Here is a 9,441-nt window from a genome sequence, read left to right as displayed (position 1 = left end):
ACACACACACACACACACACACGTGCCATAGGGACTCAAGGCTTTCCCCGTCCAAGGCTCCTTAGTCAGTGGCTGCTTCAGAACCATTGAGGGAGGGATATGGGAAGACATTGCTGAACTTGATGCCACCTCCTCCTCCTCTGGTTACACCCAGACATTTATGATAGATAAATCTGTTATTGCCGTTCATCCTCAGACATGCCTTGTACTTTTTCTGTTTTAGAGGCACCTGTCTGCCCGGTACTATTCCCAGTACTTTTTTTTTAAGCCTGTGTGTGTGAGGACTCAAGTCATGTCTTTCAGCTCTGACACTGGAAGGGGACATTATGGGCTAAAATCCAGGACAGTCATCCAGCTCACCAGAGTTTCCCACGTCTCCTTCAACCTAGGCTCTTGTGGAAGGGTAGGGTTCAATATTCTGATGGCAACCCTATTTTTATTCTCTGTGTGCAAGCAGTGGTGAGGCCACAAGATCAGTGGAGGCCAATTTAACACCTCTATCGGGACCCTCCCATCGAACACCATTCTAGAGTCAGAATCTGACCTGGGCCTGTTGCAGATCTGGTGTGGTTCCGACTCTCACCACCAGATGGCAACCCCCTCCCCCCGACTCACTGCTCCACAGCTTCTTAGCTAAAAAAAACGTATCCACACGCGGCTTTCTTCCTCTTCTCACGGGAAGTTGTACCTTCTACAGAGAGACCCTAGAGCAGAACCTTTTGACCAGGGCAAGAGATGATCTGAAGGTATAAGAGCTAGAAAATTAACTATATGGGTATCCGAAAATAGGAGTTAGGGTCAGGATTAAACTGACAGTCCCATGCCCTTGTTTGAAAATAAGCCAGAGAGTACAGCGTCCCCACATTCCTGTGATGTCAGCACTTGGGAGGCTGAGGCTGGGGGACCTCAAGCTCGAGAGTAGCGGAAGTTACACAGTAAGACTCGGTGTCAGAAAACCAAGTGTTGGGGGTGTAAGTCAGCCATGGTGATTACTGAACACTCAAAAAGCCCCATGTTCAATCCCAGAACCAAAGAGAAGAGGGCAAAGGAAAGGTAGGTACACACTTAACACTAGCAATGACCTCAGACTGAAGACACCAGGACCATGTGTTCGTGTGTGTGTGTGTGTGTGTGTGTGTGTGTGTGTGCTTTGGTATTTTTGTCCAGATGATAGAGGCCCTGCTGTGCAGGGAACAGGTACACACAAGCAGTAGCATTTCTAAGAGTACTTGTTGGGCATACTCAAGCATGTTGATGCCCTGAGCCTGTCTGTATTCTATTTTGTGTGGCGCATGATCCATATATGTGGACTCTATGCGGGGACTCACAGGGTCCAAGGAGGAAGTCCTCGGCTGTGGACACTGACGTGTGCACCCATGTCCTCTGTGGGCTCAAGCCAGGCTAGTTTCCTCTCCTGCCTGGATGGTCTGCTCTAATCACAAAGTCCTTCTAGGCTTTGGTTCTCCCTGTATGACGTCCCTCAAGCTCTGTCCCAGGCTAACCATGCCTTCTGGGAGATTGTTTATTTCCTCAATTAGAACAAGACAGACTCTGGGAGGCCTCAAGCTGGAAACAGGCACATTCTTTTTGTCACTCTGACACTCAAGAAACCATAAACCCCACGTGGGGTCTCAGCTGCCCTGACTCTTCTACCCTGAGGACTAAGGGTTTTCTTCAGTAGGAGTAAGGGTTCTCCACCAATCCTGCTCCCCAGGCTGCAAGATCTGATCTTCGCTCTGTAAAAGACCCTGAATGCCTCTGTGTGTGTGTGTGTGTGTGTGTGTGTGTGTGTCTGTGTGTCTGTGTTCGCGTGTGCGCATGCGTGCGCGCGTTGGTGGGTGTGTGTGTGTGTGTGTGTGTGTGTGTGTGTGTCTTTAAGTTCCTCTGAATCTTTTTCTGCTTCTATGTGGGACTCCAAGAAGAAAGCCAGTTAATCAGAAACCCAAATGCTTTACATCCCGTCTCTTAGTCAATGCCATCTAACCTCTCTGGGCCTCCGATTTCACCAATGAATCTCCAACCGGCTGCGATTCCCGATTCCCGCTACTCTGACGCCGCGAGCTCCGAGGCTCTCTGGTTAGTAGAAGCTTGGATGAGCACAGAAGCAGCCTGTGGAAGAAACGGAAGCTTGGTAGGATTAACTGTCTCCAGCCCTCCCAGGCTACTGCGGTTCCTAAGCCGCTGCTCTTCGGAGGACAGAGATGGAGAAGGCGTGGAGGCGCCAGCCCCTCCCCGCGTTCTGCTACTGTCCCCTCTCAGACAACAGAAGGCAGGACAGGATTTCTACAATACCCTTAGGGCCGTGGCTCTCCAACTGTGGGTTGAAGGACTCTTTCCAGGGGCCGCATATCAGACACTGTCTATCAGATTCTTCTATTATGATTCGTAATATAATTCATAATAGCAAAATTATAGCTATGAAGGAGTGACGATAATAATTTAACGGCTGCAGGCCATTGCAACCTGGAGAACTGTATTAAAGGGCCACAGCATTAGGAAGGTTGAGAACCACTGTCCTGGAGCATCCGCCAAGCCCTCTGGGGCCAGCAGCGAGCCAGCAAACCTTGCCCAATGTCACTGCTCTTTCAAATAGCTTTCACCTTTTTCTTTCCCTTCGAGAACTGATAACCTAGCGATCTTCTGTTAATTTTAAATTGCAAAGAATATTCTGTTTACCGAGTATTTTATTCATGTGCGGGTCCCATTCAGCAGTTTTGATCTTTTTTTTTTTTTTTTTTTAAACGGGATAATAGAGTTGGGTGCAGAACGACCTACATCTGTAATGAGAGGTCCTGGCTCCATCTTTTTCAAAGACTGTGAATTTATAACCAAGCTGCCTGAGCCTTGAGCCTTTATGTGCTTATCAGTGAAAACAAGGGTCCTCACCAGCTGCACTCCCTCATGGTCAATGCCAAAAGCAAGTGAGTTAAGTTGGGTTTGTAAATGTCACATCTATGCAAATGAGAGCCACTTGGGACAATTGAGAAACTGCTTGGTGAGACCCTCCCAGGGAAAGCCCGGGGAAACAAGGTTAAGTTCCTGGACCTACAGTTTTCCCAGTGCTCAGTGGGTGACTCCAGGAAGCAGGGAGACAGATGAGACCAGGGATTGCAGTTTGAGATCTCTTCTCACAAGCTTTCTGTTCTGTTTTGTTTTGTTTGCTTGTTGAGACAGGTTGTGCTATGTAGGCCAGGATGACCCACAACTCGCAATCCTTCTGCCTCAGCTTCCTAAGTACTAAGATTATAGACATGAGCCACCATGTTCAGCCAGCCCCATAAGTCTCTTTGTTTGTTTAAGTGTTTGCTTGTTTGAGACAGAGTCTTGCCATGTAACCTTGCCTGGCCTGGAACTTGCTAAGTAGACCAGGCTGGTCTCAAACTCACAGAAATCTGCCTGCCACTGCCTCCTGAGTGCTGGGATCAAAGGCGTAAGCCACTCACTCTTCCTGGTCTCTCATAGGCTCCTGACCTGATCAGCAGGGCTTTAAATCTGTTCTCAACATTTACATTGGAGGACTGACAAGGTGGCCCTGTACATATGGGTTCTTGCACTAAGCCTGACAGCCTGGGTCTGAACCCATACGGTGGGAGGAGAGAACCAGCTCCCAAAAGCTGTTCTCTGATCACTGTGGCACGTGTGCTTGTGTGTGAATGCTTGTGTGTGCAAGCACACACACATAATAAATAAATAAATGTAAAAATAATTGAGAGACTGCTTACTTTAAAAGTCCAGACTTGTGGCTTCTTTTGAAAAACGGAAAGACCTGGTAAAAGCCAGCGCATGTCCTTTCAAAGCGAAGCTGTCGATGCCAAATGGTTGAGGGTCCTCTTCTCCCGTATCCTCCCAAGTCTCCCTTGGGCTGCTTTGAGCTCTCATGTGGGTTCTCATTATAGCTTTAATCATTACCACCCAGGGGACGCTGCATTTCCTCATAGAGCCTGCCCAGGGCCACCCTTCCCACCTGGACAGAGCTGGAAGGGGGCAGTCTGGTGGGCAGCACTCTGGAAGCGGTGCCCTCGTGACCCTTCCAGCCAGAGCCCATAATTCACAGTTGCGGTTCCCCGCATGCTGATTTCTGGTTTAAAAAATACTGCTGGGTAAACAGTGAGGGAAACCGGAGCTGTTCCTACACCACATAAATCTCTGGCTTGCTGTCCTATCTGCTTAACTGTTTCCCCCTCATAATGGCTCTGTTGCCTGGAAAGAAACAGTTGGAAAGGGAGGCCCAGAGAAGGGAGTGGCCCGTATCCCAAGCTCCTACTGAGGCCCATGGTCCCCTTTCCTCCTTCAATGCTTCCCGCCCAGGGTACTCCCGGGTCCTTACCCCTCCACAGGGGCCACCTTTCCTCCACCCTCCTCATCACCCTCATCTTCTCTTGTTTTTCTGGGACTACCCAGGACTCTTCCAGCAGCAGGCCGGCAGCCCATCATTAAAGACTATCCAATCGCCATACCACTGCCTGGATGGCCCATTTAAAGTTTCCTTCCAGACCCTATGGTCCAAATGCAATGTCCTCTCTCAAAAACTGAAGCCAGGGCTTTTCCCATGCGAAACAGGAGTCTGCTCTTAACAGAGAAGAGAAGTCTAAGGAGAAAGAGAAAAGCACTCAATAAAATTGGAATTTCGGATACATCACCTCTTGTTGTTGTTTTTCTCCTTGAATCTAAGTACGTCCCAAGTATTTGATGGCACATACTTAGTGGGGTGCTCTCTGTCCAACTTAGCAACTCCTCTTACCCCGTTCCTCGATGGCCATTCTGGTGGGGAGGAAGAGGGAAGGATTGTCGGGGTCCAGCTTCCTCACACGCCCCCCTTGGGACTCTCCATGGGTCTGGTCAATGGAACAAGATGCCAAAGTTGAAGACTTCCAGAAAGGCTCCTTCCAGTGGGCAGAGATGTGAAGAGGGTACCTGCCTTGCCCCCTTCCTTGGGGCACCCCGGATATGATACGACTGTGAACAGCCACCTCGTGTGGAGAACACAGGTCCAGAGGCAGATTATGGCGGAAAGATGCATGGGGCTGGAGGGACGGCTCGGTGATTTGGAGCACTTTTGCTCCTGCAGAGAACCTGAATTTGATTCCCAGCACCGTCATGTGGTTCACAACCATCTGTAACTCTGGTTCCAGGGGATTTGATGTCCTCTTCTGACCTCCACAGGCACCAAGCACACATGTGGTCCATAGACATACATGCAGGTAAAACAAACAAACAAGCAAACCTCAAAAAGACACAGTGCTGGGTGACTGAGACTAGGAGGTGTTGCAGTCACAGCCTGGATCGTCACCTGAGGATTTGGTTTATAGGCAAGGCAATCAATCATCTCTGTGCCCGCCCCCTTTGGTAATCCGAGTTTTCCGGGTTTCTAGTCCTAGCCACAACCATGTCTAACGTACTCAATTTGGTCCTGTCTCCTATCCCATCTCTCGGGATCCTGCTTCAGAACCGGACATGGTGGTGTGCCCCTTTAATTTCAGCACTCGAGAGGCAGAGGTGGGAGGATGTCTGAGGGTTTGAGGCCAGTCTGTGATCCACAGTGAGCTTCAGGACAGTCAGGGATACATAGTGAGACCCTGTCTCAGAGGATGGGCATGTGGCCTGCTCAGAATGTGCTGGCTGGTGTGATTGGCCTGCTCTCGCGTGGGGAGTGGATGCTGACTATCACACTGTCCCCTGAGACAGGCTAGAAAGGCAGGGAAGGTCTGGGGGGAGATAAGAAGAAAGGTTCCTCACTCTGGAACCACACGGGAGCCTCTCACCAGCAGACAGACAGAAGCCCCAACACAATCCTCAACCACCTGTGGGCTTTCTTCCCAGCCAGAAGCTAATGTTCTCCAGGAATCTCAGCAGAAAACCCCCTGGAGGGGAAACACACATTAAAGTCCATGTCCAACCATAGTGACTTGGAATTTTGCCTCTTCTATCAATGCCTCTTCACCACTGAGGAGAAAATCTCCCATTCTCTTTTGACCACAGTGTCCAGGGATGACAGGAATAGATTCCTCAAATCGGGACCTCCCACCAACCTTCAGCATCTCCAGACACAGGTGGTTGAGGTGGCCAGCTCAGAAGCCGGCCTATCTGGTCGTGGAATGCCTGTTTGTCATGAGCAATGGAAGATATTCCCGGCTTTCTGAGGGATGGCTCAGGTGTGGCCCAGCTGGCCCGGGACCTCCCCCCTGACTTTTGTCTTTCCTCTTCCCCTTTCAGCTACCCCCCAGCAACACCAGAAGCCAGGGCCCCTCCCTTCTGGACCACTCCCCTTGGCTGCAGCCAAGGGCTTTCTCTGCAAACAGACACCTCCATCCATCTTCGTCTCCTGGCCCCACAGGGCCGTGGCAGGGAAAGGCTGACTCTGAGGAGGTGAAAGGTGCGGTGCCCGGCCTTCACCTGACAGATGGGCTGCGGCAGGAGGGGGCTGTTATTCTTTCCTGGCCTCAGAAGAGGGGCCTGTCATGAAGATGTAGAGGTGGCGGCCTTGTGGTGCCCCCAGGGGGGCTGACAGACACCAGCAGCTGCTGGGGCACCAGGGTGCCAGGGCCTAGGTTCCCAGCACAGAGCGTCCTGCTGGGAGCCGGCCCCATGCCCTTCCTGACCTCTCCACCCACCCCACCATGACCCAGTGCCCACCCCTTCCCAGGGCAAAGGGCCAAGGGGGCCTCCCTGGGATGGAGACCCTGAGCCAGATGTGAGGAGGACAGTCCAACAGGGATCTTGTTACAGCCTGTCAGGTCAGGCCCCCAGGGCTTCCTAAGGAGCCTGCCCCTCCCGTGGGCTCCCGCCATCACACAGGGCCTCACAAGGGCCCAGGGCTCTTCCTCTGGAAATCTCTCAGTGCTCTCCTGCCCACACGTTTTCCATTTAGATTCACTGGGTTAACAAGGAGTGGACTTAGGAGCCTTGCTCATCTCTTGCCCACTCTGCCTTTCACAAAAACAGTTTTATTCAAAATTTCAGGTGACCCAGTCTGGGGGCACATAACGCCCATCTCAGCACTTAGAATGCCAACACAGGTGGACGGTGAATTGAGGCCAGCCTGGGCTACCAAGTGAATTCCAGGTTAGTCTGAGCTACATAATGAAACCCTTTCTCAAAAATAAAATACAGGCCAGGGAGAAGGCTCAGTGGGAGAAGAGGGTGCTACACATTCTAGTTTGGGTCCCCAGCACTCATGGAAAAGCTGGCCCCGAGGCTGCGGTATAGCCCTGAAACCCCAACACTGGTGTGGGGGCAGAGATAGGTCAGTCTTAAGGAATTGCTGACCAGCAACCTAGCCAAATAAATGGTAAGCTCCAAGCTCAGTGAGAGACAGAGAGAGAGAGAGAGAGAGAGAGAGAGAGAGAGAGAGAGAGAAAGAGAGAGAGAGAGAAAGAGAGAGAGAGAGAGAGAGAGAGAGAGAGAGAGGCAGATGGATCTCTGTGGGTTCGAGGCCAGCTGGTCTACAAAGTGATTTCTGGGATAGCCAAAGCTGCACAGTGAAACCCTGTCTCAATAATGAATTTAAAAAAAGAAGTAGAAGCCAGACGGTGGTGGTGCACGCATTTAATCCCAGCACTTAGGAAGCAGAGGCAGGTGGATCTATGAGTTTGAGGCCAGCCTGGTCTACAGAGCAAGTTCCAGGACAGGCTCCAAAGCTACAGAGAAACCTTATTTCAAAAAAACAAAAAACCTGAAAAAAAAACAAAACAAAAATGTAGAGCAATCAAAGAAGACTCCTGGCCTCTACATGCGCATGCAAAGATCTCACACACACACAGACACACACACACACACACACAGCCCCCACCCCCACCCCACACACGGCTTGCAATTTAATTTAGGAGAGTAAAATTCCCAGGCAGTAGGCTGGTTCAGCCAGTGCAGGCTACCTGGATCCCAAAGCCCTTCCCCTATAATGTAGCCTGGTACAAGCTCCTCAGTGTTTCTGTACTTCATTCCTGGGGAGTCAGACGGTTAGAACAGTGCAGGCTGCTGAGAGCGCTGCTGCAGATGGGGGTGGGCAGCAGGGTGGGGAACCCCTCACCGTGGGTATGGGGGTAAATCAACTGGAGAGACTCAGAGAGGTGAGGTGTACTGTCCCACAGACTTCCTCATGGGGTTTCTGCCTTGCAGGGTCCTGCTGCTCTGAGCAGGGGAAATCTCTGCAGTATCCTCATAGTATAGACCAGTGATCCTCAAACTATGGATCTCAACCCTTTTGGGGGCTCAAATGACCCTTTCACATGGGCCATCTAAGACCATCAGAAAACACAGAGATTTCCATGACGATTCATAGCAGAAGTGAAATTACAGTTATGAAGTAGAAACAAAACTAATTTTACGGTTGGGAGCCACCACAACTTAAGGAAATGTATTAAAGGGTTGCAGCTTTAGGAGGGTTGAGAGTCACTGCTGTAGACTGACAAGCAAAGTGAAATGGTACCTGGGGCACACAAGCCAGGAAGACTCATGGGAACTCCCTTTGGGATGAACTCCCCAGCGGATGGAGGTCCCTGGGTTCCTGTCTCCATGCCCAGGGTTCCAAAGATGCCTTCAGGGATTGAAAAAGGAAGGCAGGTGGAAGAGGCTGAAGGTGGGGGTAGGTAACAGGTGGAAACAACCCCAAGAAACTTCAAGGACCTAAGAGCCTTGGCTATGGAGACAAATCACTCGGAGGCTCCCTAGAGAAGCATGTGGCCAACTGGCATGGAAGTCGGAGGTGGAAGGTGGCTGCCACAAAATTCTTCTTCTTCTTCTTCTTCTTCTTCTTCTTCTTCTTCTTCTTCTTCTTCTTCTTCTTCTTCTTCTTCTTCTTCTTCTTCTTCTTCTTCTTCTTCTTCTTCTCCTCCTCCTCCTCCTCCTCCTCCTCCTCCTCCTCCTCCTTCTCCTTCTCCTCCTTCTCCTTCTCCTTCTCCCCCTCCTCCTCCTTCTTCACAGAGAATTTTTTCTTTATTTCTTCCTTCTTTCTTCTTTTTCTTTTTCTTTTTTTGTTATTGTTGTTGTTTCTGGAGTATGTCTTTCTTTACACCCCAGACCACACCACTGGGCTGCCAAGACTCACCAGATTAAAAGGAAAAAGGGGGGGATTACTATTTAAAAATTCCCCTCCTTTTTCTGTTTCCCCAGAGAGAAGTCGGACCCCTTTAAATCAGTGCACACTCTGCAAGTCTGTCTCTTGCACCCACTTCCCCCCTTCTCCCCAGAATTTGGCATTTGGTGGATTCTGGATTCCACTGAAGGCTTTTTCTAAATCCAAGACTCAGGGAATTTTGTTAACAAGGCCATAAAAATAACTTTATTGTGTTACAGGAGGCACTCAGAAGAGTGTGGATGTGTGTGTGTGCGTGTGTGTGTGTGTGTGTGTGTGTGTGTGTGCGTGCTAGCCGCCTGCATGCATGCTCTCTCTCCTTAAAAAAGAAAATAAAACAATGTTTCTTTAAAAGTCTACGCCTGCAAATG

The sequence above is a fragment of the Alexandromys fortis genome, unplaced genomic scaffold, assembly GCF_014885135.2.
Source record: "Alexandromys fortis isolate MF-2015 unplaced genomic scaffold, M_Fortis_MF-2015_v1.1 scaffold_31, whole genome shotgun sequence".
Classification (NCBI taxonomy): domain Eukaryota; kingdom Metazoa; phylum Chordata; class Mammalia; order Rodentia; family Cricetidae; genus Alexandromys; species Alexandromys fortis.
This window is presented reverse-complemented; position numbering follows the sequence as displayed.